Genomic DNA, 13,726 nt, shown 5'->3' on the forward strand with positions numbered 1-13,726 from the left:
GGAGACAGGGAAGGGATCGCGGGGATTCGATCCCGGGCATCCCTCTAATCTTAGAGTTCTTGCAGAGGGGCCTAGAGATGGGCCTCTCTCCAAGCACCCTGAAGGTCCAGGTCGCAGCCCTTAGCGCCATATGTGACACAAGTTCGCAGACAACAGATGGGTCAACAGGTTCCTAGCAGCAGCAACTAGATTACGGCCTAGGCCCATAAATCTTTTTCCAGACTGGAACCTTAATTGGGCCCTAAGGGCCATGACAATGGTACCATTCGAGCCGATCAAAGCACTACCCATAAAAATGCTTACTATCAAGACCATTTTCTTAGTAGCCATCACCTCCGCAAGATGGGTTAGCGAGCTGCAGGCCTTGTCCATTCGCCACCCATTCCTGAAAATCTCGGACACCAAATTAGTATTTAAAACGGACCCGGCGTTTATGCCAAAAGTAGTATCACATTTTCATAGGTCCCAAGACATAATAATCCCCTCATTTTTTAGTAAACCTAAAAACGAGGAAGAAAAAACCCTAAGCTGCCTGGACGTTAGGAGAGCAGTCCTAGGCTACATAGAGGCGACAAGCCACTGGAGACGGGACGACAACCTGTTTGTCCAGTTCAGTGGCCCAAATAAAGGGAACAAAGCAGCAAAAAGCTCCATAGCCAGGTGGATCCGCCTAGCCATCAGAGTCCTATAAGGCCCTCGGGAAGGAAATCCCCTTCGCTCTTAAAGCCCATTCTACAAGGGCAGTAGCATCCTCATGGGCCGAACATAGCTCCGCTTCGGTCGAGCAGATATGCAAAGCCGCAGCCTGGAAGAAACCCCACACGTTCATTAAACACTATAGGGTAAAAGTGCAGCAGGACAAGGACATGGCCTTCGGCCGCAAAGTCCTCTCGGCAGCAATCCCACCCTAGGGAAACTTTAGTTGGTACGTCTCAATTGGTGCTGTCGTGGAGACGACTGGGGAAAAAAATAGATTATACCTACCCGATAATCGGGTTTCCAGTAGTCTCCACGCCAGCACCCGTACCTTTCCCCCCCTAAATTGAGAGAAAAAATAAATAAATACATAATATAATTTTATAAAAAAACAAAAAACCCTGGTTAAGGGAAGAAATTTAAGTTGAGCTCCTACCCCGGCAATTTGTTAGAATCCACTGAGGAAAGTGGGGAAGGGGGGGAGCTTTTAACCTCTGTGTGTTCCTGTCCTATCAGGAGGAGGCAATCTCAATTGGTGCTGTCGTGGAGACTACTGGAAACCCGATTATCGGGTAGGTATAATGTATTTTTTTTTCACTTTACACACATCAGTCCTGTAGTTAAGTTCCTGCCATACATGTTGTAGCAGATCCGAATTGACTGATGCAATGGCTTCTGAGATGCATACTCACAGATCATTCATGGTGGGTGGTAAAGGGGGCATTTAGACTATATTGAACACTTTCCCCAGAGGAGAAAAAATTCAAAAGGTGTAAGGTCCCGAGAACGTGGAAGCTAAGGAAGAAGTTCACCATTGTCCCAACCTGCACGACCAATCCATCTGTTGGGTATTCGCCTACTGGGCTCACTTCTGACTTCATTGTGAACATGGGTAATGCCCCGTCCTGTTGAAAGATGAAACTTGGGATTTCCTGCTACAGCGGTGGCAGAAGCCATATCTGTAGTGTTCAGGTACAAAATCCACCGTACGCTCTCCAAGTTATAGCGCAAAACCCCTTCACCTTGGGGAAGCCGCACATATACTCCGTGTGGGTTTTCCTCCCCTGATTCTGACATTCCCTTTTAACTGTGTGCCCAATAAGTAGAAGGCGGCTTCATCACTGAACATGACAGATTCCATCGAACAATCTGCTTCCATTCAAGTTGGCAGACTCTCCCGAAAGGATTCTCTTACCTCAGCTGCTTGAGAAAAGCTGTGATTGCTTGCAATGGGCACAGACAGTCTCACTTAACTTTTCATTTAGCAAAACCAATGCATAAATTTGATATCTATGCTAAAGGTCATTTCTGTTTTTCAAATCAGAAGATTGTATACTGTAGACTGTACTAGAAGGTAGGGCTGCAATAAGGGAAGTCTGCCTTTACACAACGGAGCATGCTGCAAACTTGAAAATCTGCAGCATATGTAGAATCAACTAGTGTTTTGTTTTTGTTTTTTTTTTCTTTGCACACTAATGCTACGTTCAATTTTAAATCACTGAAAAAGGGAATATCTAGAAAAATCGCAAAACTCCCATATACTTAGCAATGTACTGATACAAGAGAGCAGGTAGAAGCACCACATATCCCTCAGTATGCAGACCAACTGCTAAATGGGGGAGCTGTAGTACCTTCCACCTGTGCGGTACTAGTGTACTTTTTGTCACCACCGGAAGCTAGGGGTTTGACAGGGCTTGTAAGGAAGAACGCCCCTGTCATGCCCCCCAATTGGTTCAATTGTCTGCTCTGTCCTCCCCCCCCCCCCCTCCCTGCTGATTCTCTTCCCCCACCCCTAGCTACTGGTAGTGACAAGGTACAACAGTACCCACCTGTGCAATAATCCTCCAATTATATATAAATGGGTGAGACTCATTTGAGTATAATCTGTAAAATATTAAAGGGGTTGTCCCAGTTATAAACAATCAATGGCCTGTCCTCAAGATATGTAATTGGTGGAGGTCCCTGTGAGGGAGAACCCCACAATCACTAACCAATCAGCTGTTCTCTGGGCCAGTGTGATGCCTATGCACTGAGTGGATTCCAGCAGACGGCTCCATTCTCACTGCAGTGGTCAGGCTTGGTATTACAACCAAAATTTGCCTTTATTTCAATGGGACATTTGCCTGCAATAGAAAGCCTGGCTACTGCTCCGTTCTCACGGCAGTCTTTCTGGAGGAATTGGCTTGGTGCATGAACACAGCCCAGAGAACAGCGTATCGTTGGGGTGGGGGGTTCTCAGGTGACAGTCGCCCCCTGACGAAGGCTAAATCAAGTAAGAATTTAATAGGAAGATGGGATTATCCTGTCAATTTTTTTTTTTTTTTTTTTTTTTAAAGCAGCATGTAGTTTATAGGATGTACTTTATGTGGGGGAGTATTGGTCCTAGTCAAAATGGAGAGAAGCTGCAGGTTTGGTTTATATGGCAAACTAAATTTTAAGTTGATATACAGTGATGAATTTTGGTTTTGCGTGTCTTCCTGTGACCACGTGTCATCTAGGCCTTATAATCACTCCATAATTGGCTTGTTTGACTTGTACACTTTTTTCCTAATCATTAAATTCCAGTTGAGGACCCTTGCCAGTAATACTATTCTGACCATTTACATAGGTTGTCTGGTGTCACAGAAGAACACCTGAAGAATGTGACCACCTCCATTAGAGATGTCCAGGCCATAATGCTCAACCTATTCAGTGCGGATACCATTCTTATAGGACATGGGTTTGAAAATGACTTGGTTGCACTTAAGGTAAGAAAAAGCCTTAGATGGGTCCTCTTTGGTGTTTTCATATAAGTTTTCAGACGGAACGATTTGATCATTCAATTGAGCGAAACTGAACGCTAATCGTTCGCTCTAAACGTGAGCCTGTTCACATAAGAATTGGCTCATCTAAAAGCAGCCTTAACGATGGAACCTGCTTTAGGCTGCTCTCACCCAGGCGTCTGTAATAACGCAGCATTTTTAAACCCGATGTTTTACAGCACTTTCGAATGGCGTTTATTGAAATGGGTAATGAGGTGCACTTAATTGCTGAAACTCATTAAAATTGAGCAGACAGCATTTGAAAATCACAGCGTTTTTAGCCCAAATGCTTGTCTGAGAAGCCCCATTGAAATCAATAGAGGCGTCTTACAGCGTTTAGGCTGCTTTGACATGAGCCTATAGAAGCTGTGCCATGTGAATAAATGCATTGTGTGTCTGTGTCCGTAGGCTTTGTTCACATGAGCATTTTATCGCAGCAATTTTGCTGTGAGAAAAAGCTGGCCAACATTTGCAACCATCTGAAGCGCTGGATAACAATGCACGTGTTCAGATAGGCTTTTTTTTTTTTTTTTTTTAAGCGTAAAATCATCCGGCCAGCTTTTATGCTGACTGGAAAAGATAGCTCTGGACTCCTATGGGAGCCTATGAGAGCTGCCAGCAAAGGGAGGTAGGAGGGAGTTGAGCAGTAGCTCTACTAAACTTCCATGCATTGATGGCTGCCTGCAAAGGGAGGGGGTGCACACTAGCTCTCATCTAGCCCCCTCCCCTTGCCGGCAAACTGCAAGGGGTGGAGAGGGGGTGGGAGTTTAGCAGAGCTAAACCCTCTCCAGCCGCCTGACGGTATTCTGGGCTGCGGCACATATACACCGCAGCCCCAGCCATCTGTACGGGTGACAAAATGAGATGCAGCCCCGGCTTGGTCGTGGCTGCCTGTCACTCATGTAATTTGTGGCGCATCGTGGCCAGAACACATGAGAAAAGAAAAAAAAAAAACGCGCCTGTGTGAAGGAGCCTTTTGGCTGTCTTCACACACGCGTATACGCAGCTATTTACCTGCGTATATACACCGGCCATCTGATAAAATGCATTGACTCCTATGCTATTATTCACATGGCGCAGCGTATAGACACTCATATGAAGGCCGCCTTAGGGCTCTTTCACACGAACGCAAGCGATTTTTGGTCTGCCATCTCACGGCCACACACAACCAAAAATCGTGTGAAGGAGAGGCAGCCGTGACCAAGTCACGGCTGCATCTCCTGTTTGTGCACCTGTTCAGATGGCCCAGGTGCGGCGAATCTATGCCTAGCCTGGGATACCGTTGGGTGGAGGGGAGACAGTTTAGCTCTGCTAAACTGCCTCCTGCTTTCCGCAACCACTCTAGCTCTCGGCGATGGGAGCTAGTGTGCCAAGCTCCAGCCCCCTCTCCTCCCCCTGTTGGCTCACAGCAATGGGAGAGGGCGGGAGCTTGGCATCTAGCTCCTGCCCCCTCCCATTGCAAACAGCCGGCAAGGGGCGGAGAGGAGGAAGGAGTTTAACAGACACTCTGCTAAACTCTCCATCAGTTCCCATAGGAGTCTATAGGAGCTGCTGGTTTCCAGCCAAAACATAGTTCCTGAAATATCTTTTCCGTCTGGCGTAAACCCCTTCCCCCCCCCCGACCGGAATGTGTGCACTGTATGTGCTATCTTGACCGTCTGTTTTTATGCCACAGAAATACACCCATCTGAACTGATGTATTGTAAACCAATGCATCAGATGGGCAGTGTATATCAGCTGGCCATGAAAACGGGGCCGATATATGCTTGTGTAAATGAAGCCTTAGGCATGTGTGGTTTTTGTTTTTTTTAATGTAGAAAATAAAAAATAAAAAATTTAAAACCTGAGCAGCTTTTTCTTTCTTCATGTTCTGGCCGAAATGTGTTAGTTGTGACCTTGGGTGGGTTTCATTCGCTATTGTTACATGTGGAGCTAGTTCCAAAGACTACAAAGCAACAGAACAGTTTTTTCGATCGGTCTACCCGTGAAGTGTTTTCATCCTGTGGTTAACTGCTTTAATGTAACAGGTTTTTTTCGTGTTTTGTCTTGCAGCTTTTTCACGATACTGTAATTGATACATCAATAGTGTTTCCTCATAGATTAGGCTTGCCTTATAAAAGGGCTTTACGAAGTCTAATTGCCGACTACCTGCGTCGCATCATTCAAGATGATGGTAAGCTTGTCTCTTAAGCTGCTAGAAAGCCTAAAGAGAAAATTTGGAATGATTGAGTTGGCGCAAACACCTTATGGTTCAGGCGCTGCTGCTTGGACTAGTCCACTGGAATCGTGTTCGTTCCTTTCCACTTGTCATGAGGTCAGTGGTTTATGCAGTTGTAGCAGGGTGTAGTTTAGCCTTTATCTCATCAACCCCTCCAGAAAAAAAACATATTGAAAGTGAAGGGGGGAAAAAAAGCACAAAACACTCATATACAAGTTTTTTTTTTTTTGTTAAGCACTACTTTTATTGAATTTTAAAAGCTTCACAAGGTCTGCAGGAAGCCCATCTCATTCTCTGTATTGTGTGCGGTCTAGTCTGTAGTACATTGTATGGCTAGGTCCACACAACCCTTAGGCATTACACTTTTTTCACCTTCCACCAGAAAGATTTGGTTAAGGTTTGTTGGACGATCGTTTTTAAACGGGCGGGGTGGGGTTGTGTTGGAGGGGAATCGTGGGTTGCTAAATATTACTGCGATTTGCATCTTCAGTCTTCATGCATCCTTTTCCTGCCTCCAGAAAGTGCTGCCTCCGATTGGCTGAGCCACAGCGCTTGAGAGCCAATCACAGCCATTCAATGAATGGCTGAGCTGCGGCACTTGGGAGCTAATCAGAGGCTCTTTTTTCTGGGCGTGGGGGATTTTGAAATCCTTGACCAGGAAGAAAGGTCCGCCACGTGTCTTCTCTGCAGGTACCCGCCCCCCCATCTTCGGGCATATTTGTTTTTGTGTTTTTGGTTTTTTTTTTGTCCTTTCAAGTTCCCCCACCCCGAAACTCCTGGCAAGAGTGCTACAATCGCGATATCGCTGCAATATTGTTTTTTTTCTCGCCAGTGTGAAAGATGCCTTGCGTCACGTGATGGGGAGCGTGATATGAGGCCGTAAATCACGCTCCCCAAACTGTGAATTCCCCAGGAATGCTCTGCCGTGGCTGTCACAGCTGTGGCAGAGGATTGTGTGGTTTCTCCCATTGCTTTCAATGGAGCCTGTGATTACGGCGACCTGCCCCATTGAAAACAATGGGTGCTGCAATGCGAGATCATGCAACCAGATAGAACATGCTGCCATTTGTTTCCCACATAGCATCGCTGAGAAGACTTTTCCCACATTGCACTTGTATGAACTTTCTTTTTTTTCCCCAGTCGTCTCCACAACAGCACCAATTGAGATTGCCTCCTCCTGATAGGACAGGAACACACTGAGAGGTTAAAAGCTCCCCCCCCCCTTCCCCACTTTCCTCAGTGTCTTCCTGTCCTGCCAGGAGGCAGGATGTCTGAGAGGGGCTGGTGGAGAAGCCAGCCAGGATTATTTACAGGCGGATCGGAGAGCAGTGGCTCAGCCTGTCCTCCCTTCCAAGCCAGACTACTCCCGGGACGCCACATGGGGTGGTAGCCCCCGAGCCAGGTTCCTCCCGCGGCGGCCCATGGGGAGTACAAAGCGGGAGCCTCAGTCCCCCTCGTCCTCCCTGCAGAAGTTACAGCGCGGCGCTCCAGGAAGCCCTTCGACGGCAGGGCGCCGCGTCACGTGTCCAGCGCGATGACGTCATCACGTCTGCATCAGGAGCGGAGGGGGCGGGGCTTAGCGCAGGAGCACGAAAATTTTTAAAAAATAGGAACCTGAGAGAAGCCAGAACAAACCAGCACTACAGGTCGCAGGGTGTCTGCAGCACCGGTATAGTAATGAGTGCTCCAGCCCCAGAGACAGCTGAAACCTCAGCCTCAGCGGCCATAAGTAGCCAGTGTGGCAAAAAATACAGTGCAAATATCCAGTGTATTGTGTATGGAAAATTGCGTATTTACCCGCAAAATGCTTTTTTTGTCAGGGGGATGCCTGCGTTGGTGGGCATCCCCAGAGAACCTGCGGAGAGGGGTTCATTGGCTACAAAACCCAGCCACTCGCATCACAACGGACGCAAGCGCCTGGGGATGGGGAGCGCATGTGGGGAACCAGTTCTTTCAGGGCCCCTGGCCTCAAAGGATGAAAGAATAGTCCTCAAATTACAGGGAACTACAGGCCGTATGGCAGGTCCTACAGCAGTTAGGGAACTCGCTACGGGACCGGCGTATAAAGATACTGTCAGACAATATCACCGCGGTCGCCCATATACGACACCAAGGGGGCACAAGATCTCCCGCTCTGCAAAACATCACACAGAAAATTTTCCACTGGACAGAGTGCTGGATCCTCTCAATCACGGCAACCCATTTAAAGGGGACGCTAAACCAAAAAGCGGGCTTTCTCAGCAGGAGGCAAATAGACCCAGGAGAATGGTCTCTCTCCCTGAAAGCATTCAGAATCCTGATCAACCAGTGGGGGACCCCACAATTGGACCTGTTCGCAACCAGGGAAAATGCCAAAGTAAGCAATTTCTTCTCCCTCCGGCCAGGAGATCGTCCGACAGCAGTAGACGCCCTAGGCCAAGACTGGGGAGAGGGGCTTGTGTACGCCTTTCCTCCTATACTGTTGATCCTCAGAGTCTTACAACATTTCAGAACCCAGGTATGCACACTAATCCTGGTGACTCTCTTCTGGCCCAAGAGAAGCTGGTTCGGTCTTCTAGCAACATTGAGCGTCCAGGACGCAGTCACCTTCCCTACCTGAGAAGCTCTTCTATCGCAGGGGCCACTGAACCATCCGAGCCTAGGCAAGCTCCACTTAACAGCATGGCTCTTGAGGAATCCTCACTAAAAGAGAAGGGATTCTCAGAGAGAGTAGTAGAAACATTAATGTCCAGCAGAAAAAAGACTACCCACCTTATCTACCAGAAAGTTTGGAGAAGGTCCAGGTCGCAGCCCTTAGCGCCATATGTGACACAAAGTTCGCAGACAACAGATGGGTCAACTGGTTCCTAGCAGCAGCAACTAGATTACGGCCTAGGCCCATAAATCTTTTTCCAGACTGGAACCTTAATTGGGCCCTAAGGGCCATGACAACGGTACCCTTCGAGCCGATCGAAGCACTACCCATAAAAATGCTTACTATCAAGACCATTTTCTTAGTAGCCATCACCTCCGCAAGACGGGTTAGCGAGCTGCAGGCCTTGTCCATTCGCCACCCATTCCTGAAAACCTCGGACACCAAATTAGTATTTAAAACGGACCCGGCGTTTATGCCAAAAGTAGTATCACATTTTCATAGGTCCCAAGACCTAATAATCCCCTCATTTTTTAGTAAACCTAAAAACGAGGAAGAAAAAACCCTAAACTGCCTGGACGTTAGAGCAGTCCTAGGCTACATAGACACGACAAGCCACTGGAGGCGGAACGACAACTTGTTCGTCCAGTTCAGTGGCCCAAATAAAGGGAGCAAAGCAGCAAAAAGCTCCATAGCCAGGTGGATCCGCCTGGCCATCAGAGTCCTATAAGGCCCTCGGGAAGGAAATCCCCTTCGCTCTTAAAGCCCATTCTACAAGGGCAGTAGCATCCTCATGGGCCGAACATAGCTCAGCTTCGGTCGAGCAGATATGCAAAGCCGCAGCCTGGAAGAAACCCCACACGTTCGTTACACTATAGGGTAAAAGTTCAGCAGGACGAGGACATGGCCTTTGGCCGCAAAGTCCTCTCGGCAGCAATCCCACCCTAGGGAAACTTTAGTTGGTACGTCTCAATTGGTGCTGTCGTGGAGACGACTGGGGGAAAAAATGGATTATACCTACCTGATCAGGTTTCCAGTAGTCTCCACGACAGCACCCGTACCTTCCCCCCCTAAATTGATAGAAAAGAAACTATATAATATAAAATATATATAAATTATATTTTATTTAAAAAAAAAAACCCCAGTTAAAAGGAAAAAATTTAAGTTGAGCTCCTACCCCGGCAATTTGTTAGAATCCGCTGAGGAAAGTGGGGAAGGGGGGGAGCTTTTAACCTCTCAGTGTGTTCCTGTCCTATCGGGAGGAGGCAATCTCAATTGGTGCTGTCGTGGAGATGACTGGAAACCTGATTATCAGGTAGGTATAATCCATTTTTTTAATAATTTGGTCATATTTGTAGCTCGTAATGCACTGTCTTATCACCTGTGTGACGCTGGCCTTAATCGCCTTTTCCACACAGATCATCATTAAAATGGCTGACATTTTTGCACAAAATAAATTGCACCTAGTTAGCTAATGAGGGGAAAATAAAAACTAAGAAAACTCAATAGTTGTCAGCCACTCAAGAGACTGAATGAACTGCATCTAAGCAGAACAAATTCTGAGGGGCTTGCCTACACCTTTTTATGCGGGCTAAAACCCAGTGTTAAACAAGAATTGAACTAATAGTGCATGACTGCCCACGTTTACACGTAAGGATTATTGCTCACTTGCAGCCGTTTTAATGAATTTTAGATGATCGTTGCGTATAAAAGGGCCTTTAGACTTTTCCTGGTCTGTAGAGATCTTTTTATCTGCAGTCTCTTGATTCTCACAGGCCAGATTAAAATGAAAGAACACCTCTGTAGATAACGCCACCCTTCACATTAGATGATGGGCATAGTACCACACAATGACCTTTTACATGCCTAGAACAGTCTCTTACAGATGCCTAGGGCCAGGCCCTTGTGTGAATGCCCATGACACTGCTGTAAACCATCTCTGCCGATAGTCACCCGCCATAATCCTGTACAGACCAAAAAAAACTACAATTGGAAAATAAAAGCAGATTAGAAAAGTTTCAGTATCTGGTTTTAACTATCAAAAAAACCATCATGTGGTTTTTGTTTTCCTTTTTTTTTTTTTTTTTTTTTTTTTTTAAAGCTTGTGATGGGTGGTGGTTGTTGCGCTAACAAAATGGGGGGGGACTTATACAATATACTTGAATTTAAAAAAAATATATTCAGAGGAAGTCTGAAAACCTCTCTAATGCTAATCTAAAAGCAACTTGTTCTCCTGGATTGTAAGGTAGCCAAAAACACTCTACATATGAAATGTATTTACTCCTCCTTCTATTCTCTAGTTAGTGGTCATGATTCAAGTGAGGATGCCACTGCCTGCATGGAACTGATTCTCTGGAAAGTGAAAGAAGATACAAAAGGCCGCCGATAACTCCCGCTGGCCGCGGCAGCACTTGGTCCTCCTCGCCTTGTCATGTGACTACGTACCTCCACTGTCAGAACGGATGTCGTCAGCTTTTCTTTATTTATAAAACCTTTTGTGTGACTTGTTCCTTTACTGTTATGTTATAGCCTTTTCCCTAAGGAGTGAAAGCTTTTTCTTTACGGCAGTAGTCCACCAGTTGTGAGTGATGGTGTGTTCTTTACAATATGTAATTGAGAGAAAATAATTACATAATTTCTGAATAAAGACTACTGAACTTGTGTGGATTTACTGTGCAAAGAATAGTATAACATGGTCAAACCTTCTTAAGAAGGACTAGAATGGACTTCTACACAACATACTAGACCGGTCTTAGGTGGTCAGTGCTGGTCCCTGCCTCTATTATATATAGGCACACCATCATGGTTCCCAAAGTTATATGCTAGGATGTAAGCAAAAAGGTGGTTTATAAACTCAGCTCTATTAAAAGGAACAAGGGAACCCTTCACGGTGACAGCCCCTCTTGCAGATATGTTGCTAGAAGTGGCCTGTTCTGTGTGGAGACATGCAGAAAACGATGCTGTAGAAAAAAACCTCAGCACACTTTCCGTCTGTAGCCAACTTCCTGTGTGTAAATTTATCCTAATACAGTGGTATGGGCAACATGAGGATTTAGTCAAGTGCCTCTACTACTTGTAATGAAATAGTTAATGGGGAGAGCCGTTCTATTTGTCATAATGTTGGCTTTACCAAAGTTTAAGAGTTATCAACAACACCAATGGATCCTGATAGCCAAGAGCAAGATAGCGTAGTCGGCACTCAAATCTCAAACCACTGCAAATCTCAATCATTAGATTGAAGTTAATAAAAGGGGCGCCACACAAAACGGATGTTTGTAGTTTTCTCCTATAAACCTAGCCCCCCTCACTGGTCCCAAGTTTACAAATGAGCTTTGGTCTTATGTAGTCTAGCTGTGCAAGCTGGTCTAGTCAAACCATAAAGAGGTGGGTAAAAAACAAGCAAACTGTGCTGCACTGGGAGGCGGGGATCTCTAATGCAAAGGAAAAGGGGGAGGAGTAACTCATCGCACCCAAACCAATGGCAGCGCTTGTTACACAAAGGCCTTTTGGGGAAAAAAAATAATAATTAAAGCTTCATATTAAGGCCATTTATAGACTTCAGAATATCTTTTTTCTCCCTCGTATTGGCCAGAATCACAAGTGTATATTAGAAAGAGAAAATGTGCAAATGTTTCTACGGGGGCCAATGTATGAAGCTAAATGGAAAAAATGGCGGTTATCCAGCCCAACCAATCACGGCTTTCATTTCAGATTCTGCCATTGCAAAATAAAATATGTGGTTGGCTGCTATGGGTAACACAGCTTTTATTGGGTTTTCTTTTAAGGTAGGTTCCAGAAGTCTGCCCCTATGGTTTTTTTTTTATCCATTTAAGAGAAAATGCAATAGAATACAATCCTGGTCAAATCCTCCTATGGAGGGAGGCCTAACTGGGTGCTGCCGTATAATGAAATGCTCCACTATGTCGCTGTGTTTCTTTTGGTACATATCAACTATGTTTTTTGCGTAGGTTTTTATTTCCTTAGGGCGCTTTCACACAATGGTTTTTGTGCGCCAAAACCAGGAGTGGAGAGAAAGTAGAATGGAAAGATTTGCACGTCTTCCGTATTTTGGACGCACTCCTGGTTTTTGGCCCAGAAAAAAACAACCTAAAAACTGCTGTGTAAAAGCGCCCTTAGTGAATCTAGATGATCTTCCACAACTGGAAGTAAGCTATAGCTTACACAACTTAACCCCCATACGGCTCTCCACTGGAAAGAATACTAAATACTTTTAACATAGGAACTTGCTATACAATGTCTTAGCTTCTTCCCATTTGGAAATACGACCACCCGACTTGGTCAATGAAGGTAATTGTGTTCCGATACTTTTTCCCGCTCCGTGTTCCTCTGTACTTCTGTTTAATACTTTGCCTCTATTTTGTCTTAAGACAGAAGTAGATGCAAAAAGAGAAGTATAAATGCCTTCATTCTAATGTGTAGGATCCATTCCTGGTATAGGGGGCTTTTAGATTATCGTCCAAACAAGTGAAAGGTAATCGTTCCATATAAATGCAAGCCAACGACTGGCTGATTTACGAGAATTGTTTCGCTTTTTGCTTGTCCATGTAATGGAGGTGTAAAAATAATCGTTGGCATGTTCACTTTTTCCGTTTAAACAGCGCTCGTTCAGTCTCTCACATTCGCTTATACAGTGAATGTGAAAGACTGAATGATGCTCTTTTAAACGAGCCAACGATGTGTCTGCCTGTATAAAACGAACAAAAAAAAGTGAATGAAATCGTGCTGACATCAGGGATAAGACTGGCTGCAGCACGGTCTCTCTACTAGTGCATGGTGCGATTTGATTGCTATAGGGAACTAGGCTAGTTTTGCTTTTCCTTCTGCTTGACACTTTTAGTAAATGAGGGTTAGTGCTAAGAAATGCAAATTTCCGTAAGGAATAAAATCAAACATTTAGCAGATTTTTATTTATTTTTTTTTTTAAATTAAGGTAAACCTGATCTAATGCTGATTTATTAAAACTGTTGCATATATTGGTCTTACTATGCAGCCTACTGTGGGAAGATGTGCCAAATATATTAAGACTATCTGAAAAGGGTTTGGTACAGTGTTAGCCAGTAGAGCAAAGTGTGATTGGTTTCAGTAAGAGAAACCAAGTAATCTTGTAGATCTGATACCTTTTTAATGGCTAACAAAAATACATGATGTTACAGCAAGCTTTTGGGTTCTTCTTATTGACCTTTCATCAGGCTTTGGTGAATAGCTAAGAGCCTGATGAAGGGTCGATAACAAGAACCCAAAAGCTTGCTGAAACATCACGTATTTGTGTTAGCCATTAAAAAGGTATCATATTTACAAGATTACTTGGTTTCTCTTAGGGCTCCCACACACTTGCATTTTTTTTTACGCGAATGTCAA

At 45.1% G+C, this 13,726-nt stretch overlaps 1 pseudogene; it reads left to right on the forward strand.

Moving 5' to 3' along the window:
* Positions 1–10,961, forward strand: part of LOC136628943 (RNA exonuclease 1 homolog) — a 36,514-nt pseudogene extending 25,553 nt beyond the window's left edge.
* Positions 10,962–13,726: the final 2,765 nt, after the last annotated feature.

Source organism: Eleutherodactylus coqui, chromosome 5 (assembly GCF_035609145.1).
Source record: "Eleutherodactylus coqui strain aEleCoq1 chromosome 5, aEleCoq1.hap1, whole genome shotgun sequence".
NCBI classification, from domain to species: Eukaryota; Metazoa; Chordata; class Amphibia; order Anura; family Eleutherodactylidae; genus Eleutherodactylus; species Eleutherodactylus coqui.